We start from the raw sequence: 17,290 nt of genomic DNA on the forward strand, positions 1-17,290 counted from the left end.
AAAGTAAAAACCACCTTGGCAGAAAAATAAATCTTTCTGAATATTGACAAACCAATTTTGACACAGTATTAACTCAGTATCTGCTAAAATAGGAAATGGTTGCAGAATTAGAGAAGTCTGTAACAAAAAATTAGGAAGAATTGCTGGTCAGTGCATCAAGGTTTCCATCGTTTGAATCTCAGGAGTACGTGATTTGTTGCCATCCAAGATCATCTACTATTTCTGTCCTTCCACTTAAAAAGAAAGGATATAACAGTTCAAGTATTGTGTTGTTCTGTTATTTTGTTTCATACAGCATATTTATTCAGGTTCTTCAAAACTCATATTTCAAATATATTTTACAAAACCAGAAGCCAAAGATATGTAGAGAGTTGAGAAATGCCAAGAATCCATGTAAGGTTATGGCCTTCATCCTTCATACTGTATGTCACCTTTAACAATTTTGATCATATGCATGACTTTAGGAAGATGAGGACAATTGCCTCTTTGCAACTATATCCTGAATATTTTAATGGGAAGTATTTTTAGACTAAATGGTATGATTGGAACTGACTTCATGTACTGGATCATGTGCCTCAAACATTGCTGCTTCCATAACAATTTCTCATAAATTATGAGAAATTTTTTTCCTTTTATTCAGTATTAACACATGGATTCTTCAGCACTTACACACCAACTGCCATGAAGCCTTTGACATTCTCCTATTGAATACCGCAAATACATGCCAAAGAGGTATGTATTTACATATCCGTCTCCATGGTAACCACCTTGTCCATTGTCACATATCTAAAAGACATAAAAAGGCAACGTTGTGGCAAACAGGGCTTAAAATCTCATAGGATTGCACAGTTAAATGGTGCCCCTGCATTCTAGCATAAGAGTATGACACATCTAGCTTTTGGATAAATTGCCTACATACTGCATATAGTTTTAGGAATGCACTTGAAATTATTGACTACAGCACATAAGATTCTTTCCCTAAAATAGTCTCTAGCTCAGTGTTTCACAACTTTAAGGTGTGTGGACTTCAACTGCCAGAATTCTCCAGCCAGCATGCTAGCTGAGGAACTCTGAAGTCCATGCATCTTATAGTTGCCAAGACTGAGAAACACTGAGCTAGCTTCTACTTAATAATAGCGATCTCACACACTTTTTAGCCTATCCCAAGAAACAGCAACTGAAATCTGTGAACTGAAAGATAAATAACTCTATAGTTGTATTTTTTTTATCTATCTGGCCTCCTCTTTATTCAGTTTGTCTACTGAAGGTTAAAATAGTGAGGACATGAATTCAAGCAGAAAGTCAGCATGTTCAACTATCAAACTCATCTTTACATTTTGAATGGTAACTTTTGGAAAATTCAATATCACAAAGTTCATTAGAGATAAGATTACATGCAGGATTTTTATAGGATGGGGCTTGCAAAAATGTCATTGTGACATGTTTAACCCTCGTATTGCATAATGCATTTCCACAGAGACACTATCTCATCTAAGGCACGAAGCATGAAGTTCCTGATTGCGTGTGCCAAGTATTGTTCCCCCTCGTTGATAGGGCTCGCAACTTGGGTGTCCTCCTGGATTCACGGCTCAGTTTTGATGATCATATAGGAGCCGTGACCAGGGGGGCTTTTGCCCAGGTTCGCCTGGTGCGCCAGTTGTGACCCTATCTGGACCGAGATGCCCTACGCACAGTCACTCATGCACTCGTGACCTCCCGTTTAGACTACTGCAACGCTCTCTACATGGGGCTGCCCTTGAGGACCACTCGGAGGCTTCAACTGGTGCAAAATGCAGCCGCGTGAGTTGTGATGGGAGTTTCCCGTTACTCCCATGTAACACCTCTGCTCCACGAGCTGCATTGGCTTCCAGTTGCCCTCCGGGTGAGATTCAAGGTGCTGGTGATGACCTATAAAGCCCTATATGGCTTGGGTCCAGGATATTTGAGGGAACACCTGCTGCTGGCATCAAGCTCCCTTCGTCCTGTGCGGTCCCACAGGGAGGGTCTTCTCAGGGTGCCGCCGGTCAAAGAATGCTGGCGGATGACACCCAGGGGGAGTGCCTTCTCTGTGGGGGCGCCTGCCCTCTGGAACCAGCTGCCTGCTGAGCTTAGGACTGCCCCCGACCTTCGATCATTCCGCCGAGACCTGAAGACCTGGCTCTTCGAGCTTTCCGGCTCAGGCTGAGTTTTAATTGGGGTTTTAACTGGGGTTTTACATGTTGCAGGGACTTAGTTTAATCTTTTTTAAATTGGTCTTAATTTTTGTATTAATGTTTTAAAAATTATACCCTGTAAACCGCCCTGAGTCCTTCGGGAAAGGGCGGTATATAAATTCAAAAATAAAAAAATAAAGTATTAAAGTTTATGGAACAAAAGCTCCCAACTTTAGAAATAATCAGTAGGACTAAATGCCAAGACTTCTTAGTAAAACAGTGAATGTATGTAAAATGCAATAAATTTTGGTTCCATCATAGATGAAAATGACAACAAAAACTTATATGTAATCAAGTTTTAACCTTGCTGTTTCAATCTTGCTGTACTATCACATTTAATCAATTGCCAGTTGAATGCAATAGTACAGCAATCAAGTTAATCATAAATTGAAAGCAGGAATCCTAAGTTCAAACTGAAATGTGTTTTATTTAATTTTCTTTGAAAAACATGAATCAGACTCTTTTAAAGGAGCTTACTTCCTACAATGAAAAATATATTTTTACTATTCTGATAATTAATTCTAATGAAAAAGTCTGTTCTGTATTCACCACTTTCTGGACTATACCTGACTGTTTTGGCAGAAGCAGCAAGAAAAGAAATGCTTATGGAACTTAAGGCCACAAGAATAAGAAGAGACTACTTCCTGGGTGCTTCAGGAAAGGAAGCAATGTTTATATCATATAATAAATAAATGAACAGATGAACTATCTTGCCCCAAAACTGCAGGTTGATACAGAATTCTTTTAACATGTACAATTAAAAGATCAAACATACTTCAATACAGTGGTTGTATCTCAATATAAGAATTAAGAATGATTGCATTATGTTTTGTTGTGTACAAGTTGCAAATATCATGCAAAGAGCATTGTGTTAGATACATTTTATGGATAACTCCTAATCAAAAGGGAAATATATTAGGCTGAAATGTTCCAAATTTTGTTGAATTTGATGCAATTAAGTGAACAGAATGAAACAGTATTTCTCTTGCCCAGGATTTTCTATCTTTATCTCAAATAAATTTTGCATAGCTCCTCACTGGGGAACTCAATTTTTAACAAGAACTGCAAGCACTCAAACTCATGTTCTGTCCTAACTCCCATTACACTACTTGACTTTCCCCCTTTATAGCCATAATAACCCAGAATAATATTAAGAGGCATTATTTGGATAGATGGAGAGAGAGAAAGAGGGAAAGAGAGATCTTAATATCAGCCCAAAGCAATCTACTGTAAGATAAATGACTCATCTCTAAAGATTCTGCATTATAATCTACCATACTGGTCAAGTGCATGCTGATAGATGCTTTTCAACTTTGCAATCTATGGCTGAGAGAGAATGACTGGCCTAAAGTCATTTAAATGGTTTCAATTTCTAAGGAAGAACCTTTATGTGTCTCCTACTGCTAATCCAACACCTTAATCACTATATTGCAAGGGTTTTTTTTAAAATTTTCTACCTGTACCAATGTAAATAATGAATGGATTCCTTAAAAGTGCAACATTCTTTTTAAGATTGGGTGGAAGCCTGAAAAATGTCAGGGTTTTTTTTCAAATGAATAGTAGGGAAGTGTTCCATTAGTGAATCTATAAAAAAACACCAAGTTATTTATGGTTGTCAGTTTCTGTTCAGTTATGTCATGAAGATGTACCCTAAGATCTAAGTACTTTTTAGAATTAGTTTTGAAGCACATACAGCTGTATTTGACAATGAAATTATATACTAGTGGACCATAATGGATGAATTTTGCTTTTTTAAGTATTACAGTATTAGTCATTTCAATAGTAGGAATTCATATCACTTTATTATAGTATCTTCCAACTGTCACTACAGCAATATATCACCAATGAATACAGGTTTTACATGGTCATACCAAATAGTCTGGTAACATCTTAAGATCTATAAATGACCAGTGTTGAAATGGACATTACAGAACAGGTTTCCACAATTAGGTGGTTCCAGATATGTTAGGCTACAGCTTCTAAAATTCAGTAAGTTTAAGGAAAGCTATTTTTGGATCATAATTTTGATTTCAGATCTCAGTGCAGCACAGCAACAAGTTTGAGCAAGAAGTAAAACTAAATGCTTTCAATGGCCTTCTGAGTGACTCCGGTTTTTTTCCTCTCTGTGTGAATAGAATAGAATAGAATAGAATAGAATAGAATAGAATAGAATAGAATAGAATAGAATAGAATAGAATAGAATAGAATAGAATAGAATAGAATAGAATAGAATACAGTAGAATAGAATAGAATAGAATAGAATAGAATAGAATAGAATAGAATAGAATAGAATAGAATAGAATAGAATAGAATAGAATAGAATAGAATAGAATAGAATAGAATAGAATAGAATAGAATAGAATAGAATAGAATAGAATTCTTTATTGGCCAAGTGTGGTTGGACACACAAAGAATTTGTTTCCGGTGCATACGCTCTCAGTGTACATACAAGTAATAGTGATAATCATGATCATATACAACATGAAAATACATTAATCATAAATTACTAGTATTTTGACACTGTTGTAGTAATTAGTTGTCAAGCAGATTGACGGCATGGGGGGAAAAACCTCTCCTTATGTCTAGTCATTCTGGTGTGCAATTCCCTAGCGTTGTCTTGAGGGAAGAAGTTGAAATAGTTTATGTCCAGAATGTGAGGGGTCTGTAGATATTTTCACAGCCCTCTTTCTTACTCGTACAGTATACAGATCCTCAATGGAAGGCAGGCTGGTAACAATTGTTTTTTTCTGCAGATCTAACTATCGGTTGAAGTCTGCATCTGTCTTGTTTGGTTGTAGTTCTAAACCAGACAGTTATAGAGGTGCAAATGACAGACTCAATAATTCCTTTGTAGAACTGTATCAGCAGCTCCTTGGGCAGTCTGAGCTTTCCGAGTTGGTGCAGGAAGAAGATTTTTGTTGTGCTTTTTTGATTGCAGTTTTGATGTTAGGTGTCTATTTTAAATCTTGAGATATTATAGAACCCATAAACTTGAAGGTTTCTACTGTTGATAATGTGTTGTCTAGTATTGTAAGAGGTTGTAGAATAGTAGGGTTTCTTCTAAAGTCTACTGTCATTTCTACAGTTATAGAGGTGCAAATGACAGACTCAATAATTCCTTTGTAGAACTGTATCAGCAGCTCCTTGGGCAGTCTGAGCTTTCCGAGTTGGTGCAGGAAGAAGATTTTTGTTGTGCTTTTTTGATTGCAGTTTTGATGTTAGGTGTCTATTTTAAATCTTGAGATATTATAGAACCCATAAACTTGAAGGTTTCTACTGTTGATAATGTGTTGTCTAGTATTGTAAGAGGTTGTAGAATAGTAGGGTTTCTTCTAAAGTCTACTGTCATTTCTACAGTTTTGAGTGTGTTCAGTTCAAAGCTAGTTGTTCAACCTCCCATCTGTATGCTGATTCATTGTTGTCTCAAATGAGGCCAATCACTGCTGTATCATCTGCAAACTTCTGTACTTTAACAGAGGGATCTTTTGAGATGCAGTCATTGGTATATAGAGAGAAGAGAAGGGGAGAGAGAGAGCACACAGCCCTGGGGGGGGGCTGTGCTAATTGTAGAGATATCTGATGTGATTTTGCCTAGCTTCACTTGCTGCTTTCTGTCTTTTAGAAAGCTTATGATCCACTTACAGGTGTGGTCAGGCATGGCTAGCTGATTTAGTTTAGTGAGAAGAATATCTGGAATGATGGTATTGAATGCCAAACTGAAATCTACAAAAAAGGACCCTTGCATAGGTCTGGAGATTCAAGATGTTGTAGAATGTAGTGCAGAGCTATATTAACAGCATCATCTGCTGATCTATTTGCTCAGTAGGCAAATTGCAAGGGGTCCAATAGTGTATCTGTGATGGTTTTCAAGTGAGCCAGCATTAAACTTTCAAAGGTTTTCATAACTACGGATGTCAGAGCAACCATTCTGTAGTCATTCAGTTCTTTGATGGAGAGTTTTTTTAGTAGAGCATTTGAAGCAAGAAGGAGCATAGCACATCTGTAGTGATTTATTAAAGATTTGGGTGAAGATGGGGACCAATTGATCAGCACAAGTTGTTTGGACCTAGTGCTTTTCCAGGCTTTTGTTTGTGAAATAGACCTTGCACATCTTTTTCTGTGATCACCAGAGGTGGGAGACCCAAGAGGATGGTGTCAGTTCTAGGAGGTATGGCTGTTGGTGGTTTATCTGAGATGGGGATATTTATTTATTTATATTTATGTTATATTATATTTATATTTATTATATTTATGCACCATTTTCCATGGACCCAACACATACAGATTTCCAGTAGGAATGTGCAAGACCAATGAAAGGATGCTACAGGTAATCCTTAATTTACAATCATTCATTTAGTGACCTTCAGAGTTACAACAGCGCTGAGAAAAGTAGCATGATTATTTTTCACATTTACAACTGTTGCAACATCCTAAGGGTCACGTGATCAAAATTTGGATGCTTAGCAGCTGGTTCACATTTATGATGGTTGCAGTGTCCCGGGGTCATATGATCACCTTTTCTGGCCTTCTGACAAGCAAAGTCAACAGAGAAGCAAGATTCACTTAACAACCATGTTACTAAGAACTGCAGTAATTCACTTAGCAACTGTAGCAAGAAAGATGGTAAAATGGGGAAAACTCACTTAACAAATGTATTGCTTAGCAATATAAACTTTGGATTCAATTGTGGTCGTAGGTCAAGGGCTACCTGTTGTCCTATTCCTCAGTTTTGTCACTCCACATGATCACACAGTGGAGTTTGCAACAGCACAGCGTAAGGGTGGCAGACAACAGTCTTGGTGGTTAGCAAAGGTATGAACCCAGTCAAACCTTGAAAACCTGTTTAAATCGTATCATTTTAAAGCAGTTTGGGGAAAAATGTGAATCCTTCTTTTGAAGATTCCTGACATATGCATTCTCTGCAAACCAAAACTTTCACTTGGTACTCTTATCTTGTAAAACATTATAATTAGTTTTATTGCAAGGCAATCATAAGATGCCCTGAAGGGTTCTGTCACCTAGGCTCTTTATTATTCTTTTATTAGCTATTTAAAAATATTCAATAAAGGCTGTAACAGAAGGCACAGCTGACTTTCATGTGTAGCAGATAATTCCTAATTTTGCAGCTGACGCTTAGAGTCTTTCAAAATGCTAGCTTGAAACCAAAACAGGTTTGATATTTATGTCCTGAAGTTATGTACATCAGGAGAAATTCAAAGTGGTCATGTAGATTTCTGATAATTGAAACTTCTCTTCTCCTATGGAGAAATGTTCCTAGTAAATATAGACTTGCCAGGAAAAGAGACACTATCATCATCACCACCACCACCACCACTTCCACCAAAAAAGGATAGAGAAGGGTCAGGACAAAGGAGTAGCTGAGGTCTTCTCTGATAAGCTTATAGTACTGTACAGGACCCAAATCCTAATTAATTTCCACCACAGATAATCCATAGTGCTCCAACAAAATAAGCACCTCTTCTGAACTTGTAGAAATTTGGATTCAGTACAGATTCAGTTTATGTAACTGCTTTGCTACGTAAGATTTGCTGGATTGTGTTTTTGTCATTTCTCACTAATCAATATAACTACTGCAAAAGCACTGCTCATGATTTGGTGTTTAGTTGTGGGAGAGAGTGAGATTCAGAGATGAACCCTAGGCACTGCCATCTGTGCAGCTGTGTCATGGAACTTATGTTAAGTCAGGATTTATTGAATAAACATCACATGCCAAACCAAATAAACCATATTATTGGGAGTAACTTAGACAGAGGTCACCCAAAAAAATCAAAGCAGATAGTCTTGCTCAGGGAAACAAGTGTGCTAGCAAAATTTACTTTCACTTTTCCCGAGTAAGCTTATAGCAAACCTACCCAAGCAAAGCTTAGCGCAATCTCAGCAATTTTAAGAAATGTGGAATTCAGTTCTTTAAATTCCCCAGCCAATATTAGTTGAAGTCCACTACTGAGAAAATGAGAGATGATGTAGAAATTTATCAAGTGTTACAGAGGGGTGATGTGCTATAACTCACGTGCACATGATCAAATACAGTCAGAGTTAATAATGATAATAATTAACCTGCCATGTACAGAGAAAAAATTAACCCTTTCCAGATGTACAGAATATGTTGGCCCAAAGAAAATACTAGCAAGGGGTGTTATTTTTACTTAATCTAGGATGTATATTCTACAGTATATGTCACAGGTTTGACTTAAGATGGTATCAAACACAGGCAGGCAGAATGACAATTGCTATACACTGGGCAATTAATTGGCAGATTGGGGGCACAATCTTTCTCTAAAGTCTAAACTGACTTTCTTTCCTTTGTCTGTTAAATATTGGTTCTCTGTAGCTACTCTGTGAAATTGATTCATAAGGAGGGTCCAGCCTGGAGGGAAGCAACAAATAAATTCATATTCATCACCAGGTAGATTATCCACTATGGCTCTCCCTCACTCAAAACATTGCATACCACTGATTTCTATTATTTTCTTGTGTTGAATTTGCTTTGTATATAAAAATATGTTTCAAGCTTGAAACTGCACCATTTCAAGCTCAAAAAAGGTTCAGAATAATCCATTTTCAAGCCAGAACAATTCTTTCAAGCTCAAAGCCTTTCATGTTCCCAACATTTTGCACACATTACAAACAATAAAGTCATCAGGACTAATGTACTGACTCTCATTCCCAATATGTTCTTCTGAAAGTAGTAATAGGCATAGCAGCAAAAACTTTAAATATAGGATTGTTCCATAACTTGCCAAATTTTGCATTTCCAATTTAATTTGCAGAATACTGCAATCTAAACATGGTAACAGAATAATTAGTTAAGCCAAAGACCACATATTTGCACTACCAACAAGGTTCTCATCACCAGGAAATGATCAGTGTAGCATTTGCAATGAATTAGCTATGATTTTATCATCGCAAGCTGCTGTGGGGAGCCAATCTCATCATGAGTTTCTGAATCAGGGTTACAATAGTTGTAAGTATAGGTTTTATAGCTTTGGAGTTTGCCCAACAGACCTTCTAGGAGTCATGAATACTTCAAAGCTCATCACTAGGTCTTCCTCCTCTTCTATTAGACTGACATTTAACTAACACCTGGAAGAGTCTGCCAGCTGCACTACTGTGTCTATCTTTGTGAAGCCTTCTCAATAAATTATCTTCCTAGTTTAGAAATATGTAATTAATTGTAGTCATAGTAGGTTTTTAATCAGTCTCTCTCTTCCTGCTGCCTCATCAATAACTTCTATCTTTATAGGTGCTCTGAAAAAAAAACCAAGAATGATTCATAGCTGAGAAGGCATAAAGCCAAATACTCAACAGCTTCTTCTGGCTCTCTGTTGCATTTCAACATTTTCTCTTTTTTTTCTTTTTGTTTCCTCTTTCCAAACCTAAAAGTTAAAAATAGTATAAGAAGGCTTAAGGTATATGCAGAGTGTAACGTATACGAAGACCTGTCTATTTTCTGTCCAGACATTTATTGCATTCTATCAGACTTAAAATATATGCAGTGAGAGTATAAAACATGAGGCTGTGGATGGCTTTGATTTCAGATTCAGAAAGATATGTCAAAATGTGGGTCTACAAACACACTTGCCTGACACTCCTAAAGCCACATATTTTCCTAGGATCACATTATAATGGTATCTTCTCTTGACATGATATAACAAGAAATTAAGTTTCTATTTTATGCTATTTTAAGCAATTGTATAAAGGTGCTCTTTTCATACACTCTGAAATACTTTTCCCAAATAATTTCTAAAGCACAGCAGAGCCCAACTGAAGAATTCTGACCAGATACAAATTATGTTTTCATTTCTACTAAGTTATACATAAAGTACTAACTGGGGAAGTAGTAACATCATTGTTTTCAATCTGAATGGTTACCTAATTTTGCACTATATGGGAATTGAAAGAGTTTAGCTTTTGAAACTTGGATTGGCACAAAGAAAAAGGAACTGAAATTTATCCATTAGTTGAAACACACAAGAAATAGGAAGGGGTTGCTTTTTTGGCATGAATCCTTTTTCTTTCTAAAGCAATTGTTAACAAAACAAAGTTTCACAGTCTTAATATGTCTCAGATCACATAGTGAGCAGAATAGATTTTTATAATTTTCTTAAATTATCTGAAAATTTTTCCAACCTTCCAAAATCTTTCAACACTCTGCCATAAGAGAAATTTTACTATTGCACAATAATTATACTATTGCAAATTTTTCTTCTTCCTTGAAATAGTTTCCATCTTCTAAACCAGCAATTTACAAATGCTAACATTTGTTAATGTATTAACAATTGACTTCACTGAAATTTCATGAGTTTGAGAAAGTTCAAATGATCATGCAAGGGTGGACATTATAGAGCTATTTCAATACTTGCAGATAATTAGTATACCACACACTGATCCATAATACTTAAGTATTATGGATCAGTGTGTGGTATACAGGAATATAATACAATCCACATAAGCCATACAACCATCAGGCTTCATGTTTGGCAAGAGGAAGAAATACCATGACAAATTTTGAACATTGAAAGATCAAGTAGTGAAGCAAGAAATTAAATGTACTTGAAACTTGTGTCAAAAAAATAACCAAGCACTGCAGTTTCATAAAGCTGCTGCTGATCTGAAAGGAATTTGCAATAGGTAATTTCTTATTTTCAAAATGTCTAACAAAAGCAAAAACTAATAAATGCTTTTTTCTAAGTTAGAAAAAAGAAAAGAGGTTGGAGCATTTATCCATTAAAGAACTTTAAAATGTAGATATAGTATCGACCACAAATTTCAGAGCATTACACGTATTCAAAGAGACCAAGGCTAAGCTGCAATTTTTCTAACTCCTTTCAGTAAATAATAGGATTTTAGTAAATGAAATCACAATTAGAAAGAAAATCTCTTAAAACTGACTCTACCTACTAAGGTTCTAGCATTATTTCTAGTGTGACAGATAACTGAAAGAATGTTTGTATCCTGAGAAAGTTGTAAACAAAATGACAACACCTCAGTTAACAGCTACAAATGTTTATCATTACATACTAAGAATCTCAGAAATCATTTTACAATCCAAATGTTATATACTAAAATTCGGTCACAATTATCTCCATTTGTGTTGCCAGAGCCATCATGCAAATGGACATGATGTTATCAGACCTAAGCTAGCTAAAAGAGGAAATTGCTTCCTACAATTGGAATAAATATTTCTTAATACTTATAATCCTATCTAAAGCACTGTCAGTAGTTTGGAGGGAGACCAAATGGCATGTAATATGACAGTGTAGGAATATAGCACATCAGGGTGCAAGTCACAAATATAACAGTTCAACTATTTCTAATTCAGTTCATATTTTGTTAATTTTCTAGGATGGCATCACAGAGACCATTCAAATCTCTATTTCCTCATTTGACTTTAGAAACTAGTAGTTCCCTCCCAGCTCTGAGGCTAATGTTTCTGACCACAAAACTAGCTTTTTCAACAACACAGAACCCAAAATGGGCTTCCAGGAAAGAAAAACATTTGATAAAATGTCCCTCCAACACTGCCACTTAAACTTTTATTAAATCTATCCTATGCTTGAACCTGATGTAGATAGAGTATTATTCTATGCATATAACAACCAAATGAAGAAAGAGAGATGCAAACTTTTTTCCTCTTTTTATTCCCTTATGCTAAAAGCTTAGCAGTGTTTGGGGGTTCTTGGAGATTCCAACTTTACAAGAATTCCATTGTAGAAGAACAAAAGCATTGTCTAGTTTGATTTTGGAAAAGTGCTACATGAATTATTTCATGCTTTCAAGACAGGCTTAGAATCATTACCCCAGGTTCCCATAACATGTTTAAAATATAGTGCCTTCTTTTGAGCTTGATTCTTGCTGATTTCAAGCACATCACCATGTCATTTTCTTGGCAAAAGCGCAAGCTTCACCACCATTTGTTTCTAGAATGTTTAAAGGTAAAGGTAAAGGTTCCCCCGCACATGCGTGCTAGTCGTTTCCGATTCTAGGGGCCGGTGCTCATCTCCGTTTCAAAGCCGAAGAGCCAGCGCTTGTCCAAGGACGTCTCCGTGGTCATGTGGCCAGCATGACTGGACGCCAAAGGCGCACGGAACGCTGTTACCTTCCCACCGTAGTGGTCCCTATTTTTCTACTTGCATTTTTACGTGCTTTCGAACTGCTAGGTGGGCAGAAGCTGGGACGAGTAACAGGCGCTCACTCTGCTACGCGGCACTCGGGATTCGACCCGCCAAACTGCCGACCTTCTGATCGACAAGCTCAGCGTCCTAACCAACTGAGCCACCGCGTCCCTTTTCTAGAATGTTTACCATTACTTTAATATAGTCCCTCCAGAAAATATGTCCCCTTATTTCCAAAGACATGGGAAATATTTGTGAATTATATTTCCTAATAGCTAGAGGAAATTGCTTTATTGTTTCTAGAAAACCAATATATTCAATATGATTTTTCCATTTAAACATTCTGCAGAAGGGAAGAAGGAGTAATTTATCCCTGGTGGAAAATCCTAGCACGTACTGTAAATTATGTAACCAAACTCTTTGTGTGTGTGTGTGTGCGTGTTGCCATACTGATTACCTTATCTCTTCTTATGCAAGGTGATTTAGACTCAACTTCCTACTCTGCTGATAAAACCCATGTATCCAATCCAACATCTCACTTTAATGCTGTTCCTTGAACTGTAAAGGGTTTCTTGGTAACAGATCAGTAGAAAATCCATTTCCAGGCATAAACAACAAGTGTGTGTTCTCTACTTTCCCATTCAGTAGTTGCTTACAGAAGTAGATGATGTGGAAGAACATACTGGTGACTAATCTTTTCATATCTTTATAGCTACGGTTTGTTTATTTATGTGTGTCTTCTTTATTATAACATTAATTTCCTGCTTTCCACTCAAGGCATCATATGCAGGGGTGGCTTTATTCATGACAGCAATTCATCATGAATATTTTGGACTGAGAGAACATGACACAAGAACCTAGTTATGTCTTATGCTCGGACTGAGACGTGAAGCTTAATAGTCCCAATCCCAATGCTTTAACCATTATTGTGTTTAATCAATGTAGTATAATTGGACCATGTATGTATTGACAATGAAAAATCTGATTCCACTGTTATAACTGTTCCTAACAGTTTGGAACAATGACCAACAACATAATACTGCATCCATTAGCTCAAGCTACCAAACACTAGTTGAAACACACAATCTGAGCAGTCTTATCCTATCTAGCTCTAATCTATTGGCTTAAATTTCTATGCAACAGAAAACTCAGGAATAATCATTCCTATTGCTTAAGATTTCACAGAGATCCTGTTTTTCTCCTTCTTGCTCTCTTCCTATGCATGTATTTTTCTTCTCCTTTCAGAACGATATTTTTTACATTTGCATTGCTGGCATAGAAAGCTTATTCTATTTAGCTTTATTTAGAATTGTGTATCATCTTGAAATTCTGGCTTACTTATATGTTATACAGATTGAACATAACTGTGAGTGATGTTTCTGTGCTACATGTAGATGTGAGACATTTAACTATATGCTTTGTTGTATGTTTTTAAAGCATTAAAAGCATGCCTGAATTTTACATTTGGAGATTCCCTTTCCATGGATGTGTAGGAGACATCCAACTTTCTCAGGTCTCCGTGTCTGCATAGAACCCACACGTGCAGTTTATCTGAAAAAATTGAGGAATTGGAAAATAATTCAATAATTAATTGGTTGCTTTTTTCTTTGTGGGTCTTCCTGATATTCCCCTCCCCCCCCAATATTGTCATATTCCAGTGGTTACCTAGGTAGGATTTCATCACCCTCTCAACTCTTCCTTGAATTACTTTTCTCTTAGTAATAGTTGTCATTTGCATCAATTGCACAGACTATCCCATGTTGGCATTCATACCAGTCAAGTCTTTCAGAGCAAAATCTAAGATAGCACTGGTCTCTTGAACCAAGTTCCAAAAAATCTATTCTAAGCTAGTAATAATAATCATTTGACAATCAGAAAATATATATACACATCCATTTAATATATAAACAAGTGTTTGTTTTAAATGCCAAAGAATCCTAGTTACATCCTTATGATTTTACAAGGCCCTCCACCAGCAGTCAAGAGTGTGGAATAACAAGAGGACTAGACAATTTAGTTTAACCAAGGAATTCCTTTTTGCCAAGAAATTAATATGGATGTTGAAGTATGGATGCCTATAAGCACACTTTCCTGGGCAAGACTGGTTTCTAAAATTGATCCTGCTGATCACACCTAATTCTTCAGCACACGTTATCAAGCAGTCTGCGAGCAAGTGAGCACCTATGAATGGAAGATATTTCAAGTTTTCTCCAAAGCCTTTCCCTATAAATGAGATCAAAGTTATTTTAAAAGGCTACAGAAATTCCAGATTGTATTGGTCTATAACTGGTGGGTTGTTTTTCTTCCCTTTATATAAAAGAAAATGACAATTTAAAACTGACATTCTTTTGAGATATTTGCCCAAAACATAGGTAGATAATATTATGAAGTTGGTGCTCATAATTCTATGTTAAGTTTTAAGAGTTTGGTAGGGCTGAACATTTCTCCATGGACTTTCACTGTTTTTAGTTATATTAAAAATATAAAATAATATAAAATAAAATATTAAAAGCTCTAACATGACTTTTCAGGTAGGTGAGCCGAATATTCAAATGGCTATCATGGGTAACATACATTTGGAATCTTTTGCAAACAAGGAATGGCAATATTTTGGCTGTATTTTGGCTGAAATTCAACATCAATGCTAGACTGTTTTTATTGTAAGTGCCACTTAAATGCCAGAAAACTATATAATTTTTTAGCTGGCAGCTGAAACTAGTCTCCACCAGTCCTTCTTCTAAACATTCATCTTTTTCTTCCTTTCTTAACAAACACTCTTGAAACATAGTCTGTTCACTGCCAGAATTTGGGATCCAGGCACCTTTCAACAAAATTGGCTCTTTAGAGTAGACTCCATGGGCTGACTTTATATTCTGTTACAAGAATTGTCAACTATGCAAATGTCTTTCAATGCTTTAGCAATCCCGTTTTCCCTCTCTGGGTAAAGTTTTAGCCAAGAGATGTCATATCCCAAAGCATTTTGTCTGAACTGTCAACAGCAGCCATAGTGAATTCTGTAGAAAGGTATTTTTCTATTCCCAGCGTAAGCCTTGCAAAGAGAATTTTCACCTTGGCTTGTATATTCTCCTTCAGCCTTTGGCAGCAATTATTCAGACACATTGAGCAATCCTGCCATACATATTAGTAGATCTGCCTATAGAGTGAATGGATAGAACTTAGCACAGTTTTCCAAAAAGCTTTTAATTCTAGGACTGCTAGTTTACAAAGGACAAAAGCATGATGAGTAATTAAACTTTTATTTAGTTCACACTTAATTCAATTTCCCCAATGTGGTGCCTTCTAGAAATGTGGAGAGCAACTGGCTGAAGAAAACAGTTGCTATCTTTGTTTCTGCTAAGAAGAATCCAGTGACGTAAACTTTTACTACTGCTTAGAAAAGTATCATTTGAATGACAGGCCCAAAATATACCGTATATACTTGAGTATAAGCCGACTCGAGTATAAGCCGAGACCCCCAATTTCACCCCCAAAAACTGGAAAAAGTTATTGACTCGAGTATAAGCCGATCCGCCGTTCTGCAAGCCTCTGCCGCCAGCAGAGGCTCGATCCGCCATTTTGCAAGCCTGAATACACAGGAATACCCTGTGTGGCCAAGGCTCGTCGGCAGGTCTCCGTTCCTCCTGCCGACCTTTGGGGAGGTTTGGGCGCCTCCCCAAACCTCCCCAAACCTCGGCAGGTCTCCGTTCCTCCTGCCGACCTTTGGGGAGGTTTGGGCGCCTCCCCAAACCTCCCCAAACCTCGGCAGGTCTCCGTTCCTCCTGCCGACCTTTGGGGAGGTTTGGGCGCCTCCCCAAACCTCCCCAAACCTCGGCAGGTCTCCGTTCCTCCGCGCAGACCTGCCGACCTTTGGGGAGGTTTGGGCGCCTCCCCAAACCTCGGCAGGTCTCCGTTCCTCCTGCCGACATTTGGGGAGGTTTGGGCGCCTCCCCAAACCTCCCCAAACCTCGGCAGGTCTCCGTTCCTCCTGCCGACCTTTGGGGAGGTTTGGGCGCCTCCCCAAACCTCCCCAAACCTCTGCAGGTCTCCGTTCCTCCGCGCAGACCTGCCGACCTTTGGGGAGGTTTGGGCGCCTCCCCAAACCTCCCCAAACCTCGGCAGGTCTCCGTTCCTCCTGCCGACCTTTGGGGAGGTTTGGGCGCCTCCCCAAACCTCCCCAAACCTCGGCAGGTCTCCGTTCCTCCTGCCGACCTTTGGGGAGGTTTGGGCGCCTCCCCAAACCTCGGCAGGTCTCCGTTCCTCCTGCCGACCTTTGGGGAGGTTTGGGCGCCTCCCCAAACCTCCCCAAACCTCGGCAGGTCTCCGTTCCTCCTGCCGACCTTTGGGGAGGTTTGGGCGCCTCCCCAAACCTCCCCAAACCTCTGCAGGTCTCCGTTCCTCCGCGCAGACCTGCCGACCTTTGGGGAGGTTTGGGCGCCTCCCCAAACCTCCCCAGGTCTCCGTTCCTGTTTGGGGAGGTTTGGGCGCCTCCCCAAACCTCCCCAAACCTCGGCAGGTCTCCGTTCCTCCTGCCGACCTTTGGGGAGGTTTGGGCGCCTCCCCAAACCTCCCCAAACCTCGGCAGGTCTCCGTTCCTCCTGCCGACCTTTGGGGAGGTTTGGGCGCCTCCCCAAACCTCGGCAGGTCTCCGTTCCTCCGCGCAGACCTGCCGACCTTTGGGGAGGTTTGGGCGCCTCCCCAAACCTCCCCAAACCTCGGCAGGTCTCCGTTCCTGTTTGGGGAGGTTTGGGCGCCTCCCCAAACCTCCCCAAACCTCGGCAGGTCTCCGTTCCTCCGCGCAGACCTGCCGACGTTTGGGGAGGTTTGGGGAGGCGCCCAAACCTCCCCAAAGGTCGGCAGGAAGAACGGAGACCTGCCGAGGTTTGGGGAGGTTTGGGGAGGCGCCCAAACCTCCCCAAAGGTCGGCAGGTCTGCGCGGAGGAA

This window comes from Vipera berus (genome assembly GCF_964194415.1).
Source record: "Vipera berus genome assembly, chromosome: 5".
Classification (NCBI taxonomy): domain Eukaryota; kingdom Metazoa; phylum Chordata; class Lepidosauria; order Squamata; family Viperidae; genus Vipera; species Vipera berus.